The sequence below is a fragment of the Canis aureus genome, chromosome 20 (genome assembly GCF_053574225.1).
Source record: "Canis aureus isolate CA01 chromosome 20, VMU_Caureus_v.1.0, whole genome shotgun sequence".
NCBI classification, from domain to species: domain Eukaryota; kingdom Metazoa; phylum Chordata; class Mammalia; order Carnivora; family Canidae; genus Canis; species Canis aureus.
The window spans coordinates 59,147,888-59,160,829 of NC_135630.1; the positions used below are offsets into that span (position 1 = coordinate 59,147,888).

A 12,942-nucleotide genomic window follows, 5' to 3' on the forward strand; every position below is an offset into this window, starting at 1 on the left:
GTTGGGAATAGGAGTCCAGAGCTCCAATGAGAGTTTGAGGCTAGAAATGCAGATTTGCAAGGCATCTTCTATCATTTAGAACCACATACGAGACTAAATAAGATCACCCAAGGAAAGGATGAGTAAGGAGAAAAGTAGTAAGCCAGCAGCAGAACTTTGGGAAACACCCATATTTAATGGGTGGGCAAAGAAATTAGGTCACAGAGAGTTTATACAAGAAATGTCAAGAACCATAAAGAGTCAGAGTTTACCCAACTTGCAAAGTAACAATTTAGCCGGCCACAGCTTCAGGGGTGCTGGCAGGAGACATAAATTGGGTAGGTCAAGATCAAGGATTTTATCACTGACAATGGTAGAAGTAGGTCTTCTACTGTCATGTTCTTGCACCGGTCTCCCCAGTACCAATTCCCGCAGGGTGGTGCTATACTACATCTCTTCTTTCTCCCCTAAGAAAAGGGTTGAAGAGAGGAAAGAGCCGTTAAGAGTTGTGAGGAAAAGTCATTATAGGCAGTAAAGCTAGAAAAGCTGACCAAAGGGAATAGGCCCACTCCAAGATGACCAGAGCCACTTCCCGCCGCAGACCAGAGCCATGACATGCACCAAGCAAAGCGGTCACCTGTTGATTCTCTACACAAACAACCGGTGGGTCTCGATCATTGAGAACCAACCAAAACCTAACCATCGCAAGAAGACAGCCTACATTTAGGTACAGCGGTATCGAGGGATGGTGATGAATCTTAACTAGGAAAATTAAAACTCTCACTTCCCTCCTTTACTAACTCACCGCATCCCCGAGCCACAGTTCAACAACATACTCCCATGGAGGGCAAATAAGCAAAAGATCAACTCTTTGTGTTGAGGAAAGCTCGTCATCAGATATTCTGAGTTCAGTGGTGCACGTTATTGCTGTGCGGAGGACCGACGTAAGCTTTCTTGGGCAAAGGGTTCTCTGGAAAAGTACTTACAAACTTGTTTGGGAGTTTCAAGCATGCTTTAACCCCACAAGTACCTTTAATTACTTAAGCATATGTGTTTTACGGTTCGCTAAGGAAGTTATGATCTCTGGATACAGCTTTATAAATTTGGGGTGTCTCAAAAACCTTACTGTGTTGCAAAATATGGCACCTCTATGGAGATCCAAACAGTTCAAAAAAAAAAAGGAAAAATTAAAAAATTTTAAAAATTTAAAAAAAAGGATGCCTCAAAAAGGAGAATCTAATTGTGGGTATACACCTCCCAAAATATATATTTTATATATCTGTACATACATATTTTTAATTACGTGAATTACATTTGTCTTTTTAAAACAATGTTAGTTATTAAGACAGCAAAGTCACTCACATACCCCTCGGACCAGTTTTCATACAAACATGCGGTATATAAAGAGATCACTCGTAGTTTCAAGGCTCCTGTGAAAGAACATAACCAGCCACACAAATCAATTTTAACAGTAGTTCCAACACCCGACACTTCAATTATGGGATTTTTACACTCACACAAGTCTTTCATGATCCCTTTATGCCTGTGCTCCATAAAGGATTTGCCCATCTCTCGAAACCCAGATCAGGATCTGCCTGCCCTGACATCACATCCCATTCACCACTCCCACCCTCACAGAGCTCGGCCCTCTCTACGGGAACGTTCCTAAGTCTGTCTATCGTTGTTCTTACAGTGCTGTGTGGTCATTCATTTGCTCAAGCACTTGTCTCCCCAACATTCTTTCTAGCAGGCTGAGACTATTATACGGCTCTGAAGGGGATGGGAGAGCAAGTACAGGATCATTTTCAAACTTAATAAGGCAAATCAAGACATTCCAGTGAAAAGGAGCCCTGCCATGAAAAAAAAAAAAAAGGTTTTAATTAGTTTTTGTTTTTGTTTTTGTTTTTCCCTCCAATAGTCATCATTGTTCCCTCTTATCCTGCCCCACTTTAAATCTGTTTTTTGGGGATGCCTGGGTGGCTCAGCAGTTGAGCATCTGCCTTCGGCCCAGGGTGTGACGCTGGGGTCCCAGGATCGAGTCCCCCATCGGGCTCCCTGCATGGAGCCTACTTCTCCCTCTCCCTGGGTCTCTCTGCCTCTCTCTCTCTGTGTCTCTCATGAATAGATAAAATCTTTAAAATAAATAAATAAATCTGTTTGTTGTTGTTGTTAATTTGTTTGGGATGGAATGCAAAGCAAACAAGCATTAAACACTATAACTGTATCCCAAGAGAAACGGAATAGAAGCTCAGGAATAGGACCATCCACTTTGAAAATATGGTGAGACCACTGATCAATTCAGTGGTACAGGCTGCCGGACATTCTGGGCCCCAGAATTAGTTGCCAATCCAGACCTCCCAGAATCAGGTAAAAAGGCCTCCTGTGTCTCAATGCAATTTCAGAGGCTTTGAGCAAAAACCGACAAACCCAATAACCACAGAATCACAAGTAAGAGGCTGATAGTCTGGAGGCAGAGGCAGAAAAATCTTAGAGGTTATTAAGGTCTTTGCTAATCAATCAAGAAAGAAAGAAAAAAAAAACACATTGAATTCTTACTAATCATTCAATTCCTATCAATACATATCAATTTTTACTAGTCATTCGGGTTGGACACTTATTAGTCTACTTAAAATGTAAAATTAAAATTAGTTAAAATGTAGAACAAGACTGCACTTGTGGAGCAGGTAACAGTGTGAAGCAGCACATAATCGATGCTGAAACCAGAGAGACTGAATATACATGGGATGGCCCCGTGCGCTGGCTCATCCAGGACTGTTCTGGTTTATGCCTTTTGTCCATTTGTATGATAAATGATATGGTCCAGTGTCGTTCATGAGCCAGGATCTCCCCCCTTTAGGGTAATAATACGCACCGTTAATTCTTTACTGGGATAGGAAGAGAAGTAAGCCACCATTTTTTGCCTTTGGAAATGACACCTCGTAATTCTACATTACAGGAATTTTCCTGGTTTTTATTTTGTTTTGTTTTGTTTTGTTTTGTTTTGCGTTTGTTCTTCCATTAGAATCTAGATGCCGAAGCCTGATTACTTTGGTTTTGTCCAACCTTTTGAAGTAATCGGTGACACTCTTAGACAATACTCATGTCTCACACTTAAAAAACGACAAACCAGTATCTTGGAGCAAAGGCAGAGATGAAAACAAGGGAATTTTACTTTTCAGTTTAGTCTTTTCTGCAATGTTTTAATTTTTTTCCATGTGAATATAGCGTCTTTGTGTTAAAAGTAATAGTATTTGTTTTTTTTTTTTTAATTGTGTGACTGTGTTATCCTTGTAATAGAAATATTTAAGCAGCAAAGACAGAATGAGGCCTGCCATCCCCACAATCGCCGGCTTGCTGGGAAGGCCCCGCTCGCAGAGCGCTGGAGTGCAGGCAGGCCTGGCCTAAACTGGCCGACGCGCCCGCGACCTGGACAAGTTCTTAGGGACACTGACGAGCTGCCGGCAACATGTGCGGCGGGGGTGGAAATGCTTTTATAGACTCTGTTTGTTGTTGTTTTATATTCACTTTAAAGCCCTCAGGAAAGCAGGGGGAGGGATTAAAGGTTCATAATAAATTTTACAAGCCTGGGCAGTGAAGAAAAACTCCCGAGTGTTATGAGGTGTTAAATAAATCGAATTGGCTCAACTTTCTGCCCCATTGTCGTGATGGCCTTTACACTTCTCACAATGTGGAGACAATTAGGTGTTAGCCTGGCTTGGAAAGATAAATGTCCAGCTTCCAGACAAGAGTGCTGATTTAGCATGTGTTCTGTGGGCCACAAAATTATTGTTCTAATCAATCCTGGCTTTCATGTTTGCACAAATGCGTATCAGTAAGAATAAAGATAGAAAGTGATGGAAAACTTAATTCCAAATGCGAATACTTCTATTTTCTCCCTCAATATTGAAGTTTTTCGGCAGGGATGGTCATAAAAAGACTCCAGAGGCAGTAAAGGACTGATACAGCTATTTTCAAGTGTCACTAAGAAGCTAGTGTTCTGTGTGTTTCAGACTCAATAATGGATACAAAATCGTAGTGTAAAATCATTTACCTATTTTGCTATAGAAGTTGGTTTACCCACATGGACTTCTCCACTACCCATTATAACTCTCCTCATTACCTTAGAATTTTATGCATTACGGAGAAGTTGACAGCAGTAACTAAAGCAGCAGTCATCTTCTGCGCGTGGGATCTTTGCAGTTCCAGCAAAGCCAGTTTGTTAAAGACAAAACACCACTGGCAGCCTCGTGGTACATATCCTTAAACCTTTGAAAGTCTGCAAATCTGTGAATACCACTATCCAATACAGTTGCTCTCCTACGAAAAAAGAAAATAGAGCAATTTAAGCAACCCGAGACTTTCATTTTTGTCAAGGAGAGGGGCAGCAGGGCTGGTCTGGATGTTTTCTCCATCACCAATACAGTTCCAGTCAAAATCTTTCCCACAAAGGACTAAGTTATTTAAATAGTTATTTGTTGTGTTATCTTATCTTTTTTAATTTTTATTTATTTATGATAGTCACAGAGAGAGAGAGAGAGAGGCAGAGACACAGGCAGAGGGAGAAGCAGGCTCCATGCACCGGGAGCCCGACGAGGAATTCAATCCCGGGTCTCCAGGATTGCGCCCTGGGCCAAAGGCAGGCGCCAAACCACTGTGCCACCCAGGCATCCCTCTTATTTATTTTTTTAAAAAAGTAGAAATCAATAAATCAAGTAAATTCAAAACTGGCTATTGGAGAAGACCAATAAAATAGACAAACCTTGGTAAGTTTAAATAAAATAAGAAAAACACACAAATAACAACATTTAGACAGGATCAAGAAAGATAAGATATATATAAGGAATATTATTTTTATTTCAGGATAATATAGTACAACTTTGTACCAATAAATTTGAAAATCTGGATATAAGAAGTGATCACCTAGGAAAATATTAACAAAATTAACTCAAGAAGACTTATTAAACTACATAGACCAATAAATGTGGAAGAAATCTTTTTAAGTAGTAAAAGATCTGTCCAATGGTAAGGATGCTGGCCCAGGATTCTTTTTATAAGAAAGCATTACCAACTCCTCAAGGAACAAATAATTTATATTTTATATGAACCATGTAACATTTTTCCCCAGGAATATAAGAATGGCCAACATAGAAAATTCAGGCAGAAAATCTACTGATGCAAATTACTACATTAACAGATTAAAGGAGAAAAGAAAAATGACCCTTTCTTTAAAAGTGCTTGATTAATTCAACATTAATTCTCAAATTTTAAGATACCTTATTGAGCAAGGAATAGAAGGAAATTTCTTAAATTTGATAAATGCCTTATAGCAGCAATTGATAGAAATCCTCACACTGAATGATGAAATTGAAGAAACATTCACATTAAAGTTGTTCTTCTTCTGCAATTCTACAGTGTTCTGTGTAACCTTTCCAAGGTTAATGACTTGTCATGAGTCTTTGTTTTGAACAATTATCGTACTTTATATGATTGAAGGTGTACAGCCTAAGTCTATGAGGACCACAGATAGAGAAATTCCTTGGGAGAATGAAAACAACAAATATATTTCCAAAAGAAATATTCAGAGTATCTAAATCTTGTGAAGATTGTTTTTTTATAAACCTGCTGAAGAAGCTCTAAATGTAATTCTCTGCTATAAAGTCATTGCAAAATTAAAGAAAACACATTTCCCTACATATATTGCTTGACAGGGGTATGAGTCAAATGATAATCAGTACAGTAAGAGGCATTTTAATGGCTCAAGTTCTATAGCAGCTCAGGTTAACTACAACATAAATTTATCTCAACAGACCTAATTCAGGGGAAATGGCATTACAGTAAGTGAATGGATCGTAAGCTCCACAGGCACTGTGCTTTCCATGGAATGGTTTTCATTGCTAACAGAGAACGCTGACTGCATTTGTTTTCATAAAAGTCTGTGACTTGTATACAAGTAGAAGGGCATTTTTTCAGTTCATCACTTTTATCTGCTTTGGGATCTAGACTAAAGGCTATAGACTCAAAGAAAGACAACTGGGACTTTCTGGGTCTTTGTGACACAGCATCTCTGAAATAAGTGCTACAAAAAGAAATACACAACAAAATAAATATAAATATTGGATTATAATCCATAGTATAAAGTAAATACCCAGGGGTCAATACTGATATAAATAAATTATTGAATAAATAAATGAGAAGGGAAAAGACAAATCTACCATGCAGAAGAATTTCAAATAATTTTTATAGATACTCTACCCTCAGATGTGGAGCCTAACTCCCATCTGCTACGTGTGGGCTACAGAAGTGACTTCCTTGGAATGAGTACAGTAAGAAAAAGAGAGACTGGGTTACCCAGGTGATAAAGGTCAACATTACCAGTGATTAGGTTTGCTGATACTACATACCCTTCCTACAGGGTGATGAGAATGGCACCTTACTCTGAGGTCTTCCTTCCAAGAACTTATAACCCCAGTCTGATCATAAGAAAAACATCAGATAAATCCCAATTCAGAGATATCTAAAAAATACCTGACCACTACCCCTCAAAACTATCAAGGTCATCAAAAATACGGGAAGTCTATGAAACCATCATAGTCAAGAGAAGCCTGAGGACATGTGATGTCTAAATGTAATGTAGTTCCTGGACAGGATCTTTTTCAACAGAAAAAGAACACAAGGTAAAAATGAAGAAAATCTGACAAAGAACATATCAACAATGGTTCCAAAATTATGACAAACGTACCATACTAATGTACGATGTTAGTAGGGCAAACTAGGTATGGGGTTATGCGGTTATGGGAACACTGTACTATCTTTACAGTTTTTCTATAAATCTAAAATACACTAAAATCAAAGTTTATTTTAAAGCAACACAAAAAGAAAATACAGAGAATTGACCTATCTTCTTATATATTCATTTCTGTAACAGCACCCAGTATATGAAATGATAAAGTAGAGCCATGGCACTCACAAGTTTAATACTAATTAGATATATGGTTAATAAATTAGCTGGGTACAGAATTTTAAATTGGATATCATTTTCTATCAGTTTTGAAGATTTTTCTCCATTGTCTTCCAGCTTCCAGCACTGCTGCTGTGATACTGACATCATTCTAATCTTTCTTTTTCTAAACACTCTATAAATTTGTAGAGTGCTCTTACTGTCCTGCTGTCCTGAGATTTCATGTTGGTGAGCCATTTTGCAAGGAACTATATGAATCCTTCATGAAAAATTCATGCCCTTCCATTCTGGGTAATTTTTGTATATTAGTTTGTTGATTATCTCCCCTCCATTTCCTCTATTGTCTCAGCTAGAATTCCTATTATTTTAGACTTTAGGTTTTCTGACCTGTTGACCTAATTTTATCTTATTTCTCTTATTTTCCATGTTTCTTTTCCTTTTCCTCCACTTTTGAAAAATTTCCTCAGCTTGATATTTCCACCACTGAGGTTTGGAGGGAATTTTGGGGGTTTGGGGGAATTTTTGGTTTGGGGGATTTTTCTCATGTTTAGTGTTGTTTTTTTTTTTTTCTAATGGTTATTCCATTATTGCTTCCTATGTGATATCTTCTATTCTCTGACATTTTAATTGATAGTTTTTAAAACGTGATCTTATTTCTGAGTGATCTGGTGTTTTAGGTTTATTTGTGTCTCTCAATTTTTCATGTAAGAGGCTTTCTTCTGATGCCTGGTAACTCTACCTTGTCTCACACATCTATGAGTGGCATGTTAAAAGCTGATTAGAAACTGGAATATTATTCAGACTTTTAAAAGGAGTAAATTGGGACACCTGGGGGGCTCAGCGGTTGAGCGTCTGCCCGGGGTCCTGGGATCAAGTCCCACGTCAGGCTCCCTACAGGGAGCCTGCTTCTCCCTCTGCCTGTGTCTCTGCCTCTCTCTCTCTCTCTCTCTCTGTGTGTCTCTCATGAATAAATAAATAAAATCTTTAAAAAAAAGAAAAATTGTAAATCTTGGGGCACCTGGGTGGCTCAGTTGGTTGAGTGTCCTACTCTTGATTTTGGCTCATGACATCAAGGTTGTGAGATCAAACCCCACGCTGGGCTCCATGCTGGGTGTGGAGCCTGCTTGGGATTCTCTATCTGTCTCTAATTTAAAAAAAGGAAGAGGGATCCCTGGGTGGCGCAGAGGTTTGGCGCCTGCCTTTGGCCCAGGGTGCGATCCTGGAGACCTGGGATTGAATCCCACATCGGGCTCCCGGTGCATGGAGCCTGCTTCTCCCTCTGCCTGTGTCTCTGCCTCTCTCTCTCTCTCTCTCTCTCTGACTATCATAAATAAATAAAAATTTTTAAAAAAAAGGAAGAAATCTCGTCACATGCTACAAAATGAATGAATTCTGAGGACGTCATGTTAAGTGGAATAAGCCAGTCACAATAAGATAATACTATTTCACTCCATTTTTAAGAAGTGTCTAAAGTAGTCAGACCCACAGAGACAGAGCATGATGGTTGCCAGGGGTGGGGGCAGGGGACATGGGGAGTTGTTGTTCAGACCCACAGAGACAGAGCATGATGGTTGCCAGGGGTGGGGGCAGGGGACATGGGGAGTTGTTGTTCAAAGGATATACTTAGTTTTTCCAGGTGAAAAAGTTCTGGAGATCTACTGAACAATCTCTATGTGAATATACTTAATGCTGCTGAGCTACACATTTAAAAATCGTGAAGACAGGAAATTGTATGTTTTTTACCACCATTAAAAACCATAAAAAATTTTTTAAATGTTGATTAGAAGCTCTGAGCACAAAATTGGAGCTAGTTTGCATGGGCTTCAGTTCTGATGAAGCAAACTATTTCAGTAAAGAATCCCCGATGGTATCACTAAGACTTTCCTCTTGGACAGCCATGGGCTGCTTTGATCCCCAGAGAACAATCACCTGAATGCCTCACCTACAGGATATGGGCCAGCTGCCAGCTTGTGAGGTGTGCAGGTAAAGACAATCAGTGGCTTCACAATTGAGTATCAAACTTTAACTCTTACCCCTGCTTTCAGGATGGCTTCTGTCCTCAAATGTACATGAAATCCTCCAGTGACTTTCTACGTCACCTGCTCCAGAGAGCATATCTTCAGTCTTCAGGATGTGAAAGGAGCAAGCCATCAGACAGCTCTGCAGAGGTGGATGTAGACCTGGGGAGCCTACTGCTTCAAAATCAGACCATTCTCCTTTCACTTACTCAGGTATCAGCTCTTGTTGATTCAACAGTGTAAATCAATTTATTATGACTCCACTTCTTCCATTGCCAGCTTGGGATTCGGTTATCTTAAGTCTGCTCAGTCAATCACCACGTTTCCGTCTGCTTATCAGTTTCCCAAATTCTGTTGTTCCTCTCTTGCTCTCTTGTCCTCACATTCTTATGACTTAAAAAAAAAAAAAAATTACTGTTGTAGAAAGGTTTGGGTTTTGACAAAGGAGTGGTAGCTGTTGTACATCTTCAATCCACCATCTTTACCCACAGAAAGTGGTTTGTTTTCTATAGTTTTAGATTCAATTTCTTGTGTCAGAGATGATGTAGTAGGAAGAGCAGGAGATTTAAGTTGACCTGAGATTTAGATTTATACTTTGGGCCCGGCACTTTCTTGTTGTGTGACTATAAGTTAACTAACTTTTCTTATTCACAGTTTTTTCCGTTTATAAAATGAAAGTGCTAAGACATGGACTTATTTGAGGATAATGTGAAAAAAAATATGAAAGGCATATGTAAAATAATATATGCAAAGCTTATGTGAAACAAGACTTGTCTAATAAATATTAAGTCTTTTTTCTTGTGCAAGATAAGTTGTTCAATTTACCCTCTGCTAGCAATTGTAACATTCGGATAATAACCTCATCCTGAGCTTACTCTCTATAACGATGCCTCAAATCACCTACTAGCTATCCTCTCCTGGCTGACCTTGTCAATCCAAGGCCCTTGCCCTGATTATGACTTTCAGTCTCAGCTAGGTGCTATGTCATTTCGTTGGAATAAGTGCAATTTTTTTGTATTTTTTATAAAAATGAATGTTTTATCAGGGCACCTGGGTGGCTCAGTAGTTGAGCATCTGCCTTTAGCTCACGTGGTGACCCCAGGGTCCTAGGATCGAGTCCTGCATTGGGCTCCCCCCATGGAGCCTGCTTCTTCTTCTGCCTGTGTCTCTGCCTCTGTGTGTGTGTGTGTGTCTTTCATGAATAAATAAATAAAATATTTTTTAAAATGAATGATTTATTTTTGAGTCCTTTAGTCAAATATACCTTTACCTTATTATGACACTAGTATTTCCAAAATTTCCCTTAAGTAAAACAGGTTTATGTTAGATATCAAGATATCAACTAAATCCATTTGAGCCCTCAGTTTTGTTTTTTATTTTTTCATTTCCTTGGAGGTGGAGAGCCACTGGTTATTCTCCTCCACTGTAATTACATTTTCTCCCAACCTACACAGGGATAACATGCCAAAACCACCTGCAGCAAAAACATGCCGCCATTTTACAGTGAACTGAGACAAAGCATTGCTCCATACAGAGGCAATCAAGAGACTTAAAACACAGTGGCTTAGAAGCTTTATTAAACTCACTAATATTTCTGGAGTACCTATTATGTTCCAGGAATCTCCCTAGGTACTTAGGATACACAATGCAAAGAAACAGATTTACCTAAAGAATGCTTGCCCTCATAAAGCATATATTCTAAAGGAGGAGACAGACAATAAACATAACTAATAAGCAAATTTTAAAGTATATTTTTAATAAAGCAGGGAAATAAGGATAGAAGAATTGTTGGAAGAAGAAATACAATTTGAATAGATTGAACATTTCTAATGTACTCGAGGGATCACCAATGAATCAGATACAGTTGTTTGCTATAAGAGAAACCAGCTCTAAACAGAAGATAAATATACTAAGTGGTTATTAAAGAACTCACAAAATTGACAGTAACACTGGACAAACTAGCTGCAAAAAAGATAAAGAATCAGGGAAGCTCCAAGTCACGGGGAATTAATCAGCATTCTCATCACAATACCATCACTGGAATGAATAATCCCCTACCATCTTGAACCTTTCTGTATCACTCCCATCAGTAACGGAAATTCCGTAAGAGTCTGATTAATTTAGCTGGAGTCACATGCCTACTCTTAGTTGGAGATAATCCCCTAAAGGTAGAAAATTTCTAGAGGGAGAGATAATTCTTCAAAAGGAAATTAACTACATACTGTAAGATTCCAACTTTATGACATTCTGGAAAAGGCAAAACTATGGAAACAATAAAAAGACGTGGTTGAGGGAAGAATAAATAGATGGAGCACAAATCTTTAGGGCAGTGAAAATCCTCTGTCTATAGGATACCGTATGATGGATGCATGTCCAAACCCACAGGATATACAACATCAAGAGTAAACCATAATGTAAACTATGTACTTTGGGTGACCAGAGTGTGTCAGTGTAGGCTCCCCAACTGTAACAGCTATACCACGCTGGTGGGGATGCTGAGAGGGCGGCTCTGCATGTGTGCAGGCCGTGTGTGTGGTATATGAGAAATCGCTATACCTTCCCTTCAATTCTGCTGTGAATCTAAAACTGCTCTAAAACTTTGACTTTATTTTTAAATGAATTAAACAATAAGAAAAAAAAAGAAATGAGTGTGCTTACGCTAAAGTAGGGGAAATGAGTGACAGGCAACCAAAACATAATACATGTATGTCTACTACTGCAAGCGCCGCTCCAGGGTTTCTGCATAGAAATAGCAATCTGGTTGAGAGAAAGCAACAGGTCCTTTTTCTCAATGCCGCATTTAGATGGCAATCACCCTGCTTTGACTTACAGTGTATCACTATTTGGGTAGTTCTGAAGGGTAGCTGAAAAGTATTGACTACATTAAACCTTTCCAGGCCACATGTTGGTCCCTCTACTCATTACAATTCCAAAGACCCTCCCCGATTGCTATTATAGTTTGCTTGACCTTCTTCTGGGATCCTCAGTAGGATTAGTTTGGAAAGGCCCACCACACGGACTCATGGTACTATCAGGGCCTTTAGAAATAAATCATAAAGTACATCCTAGACTGAACAATAATCAGCCAAATGGATTATTACTCTTTACATATGTTTAATTTTCCAAGCAATTTTCAGAACTTTCAAAAGGCAATTCTGAGCTAGCATGTACTGCTATATAAGCAGCAACACGGATCTGAATCCCCCCAAACCTCCATATGAAGGCAGACAATACAACTACATAACAAAAGCCAAAAAGCAAAGACAATATTTACAAAAAACTAAGTGTTTTCGGTAATCCTGCCGGCCATGGCTGTATTAGAATTATCATTTTAAGATGATTCTGCATGTAGATAAATCTAGATGATTCTGTATGGAGGATAAAGCAAATATGTGATGATAGGATATTGTGATTTCCCCATCCCTGTGTCCTTGACAACCATGATTCCCAATCTCAAAGGAGATATAGTTTTAATATATAAAAACAAAAGCAAAAATCTTGCATTCCTGAATTTCAGTTGAAAGTATCATTATAGGGGGGCACTTGGGTGATGCAGTCAATTAAGCCTCTAACTCCTGGTTTTCGGGTCAGGTTGTGATCTCAGGGTCGTGAGATCAAGCCCCAAGTCAGGCTCTATGCTCAGTGTGGAGTCTGCTTAGGACTCTCTCTTCCTCTCTCTACCCCTCCCCTCAGCTCATACACACTCTCTCTCTCAAATAAATAAATCTTTTTTTTTTTACAATTTTTTAAAAAATAAAGTATCATTATAGGAGTGCCTGGATAGTACAGTCAAGTGACCAACTCTTGGTTTTGGCTCAGATGTGATCTTACGGTCATGATACTGAGCCCCAAGTGGTACTCTGTACTCAGCACGGAGTCTGGGAGTCTGCTCGGGATTCTCTCTCCCTCTCCCTCTGCCCCTACCCCCGTCCCCACACACTCATGCACTCTCTCTCTGTCTCAAATTAAATAAATAATTTTTTTTAA

At 39.0% G+C, this 12,942-nt stretch overlaps 1 long non-coding RNA gene across 1 annotated transcript in view; it reads right to left on the reverse strand.

The window, feature by feature from the left end:
• LOC144291855 (uncharacterized) overlaps positions 1-12,942 on the reverse strand; it is a 112,131-nt gene that overhangs the window by 62,644 nt on the left and 36,545 nt on the right. Inside the window, exon 6 of the long non-coding RNA XR_013359426.1 lies at positions 4,100-4,296. This is a non-coding gene — a long non-coding RNA (uncharacterized LOC144291855). The remainder of the gene's footprint in view (positions 1-4,099; positions 4,297-12,942) is intronic.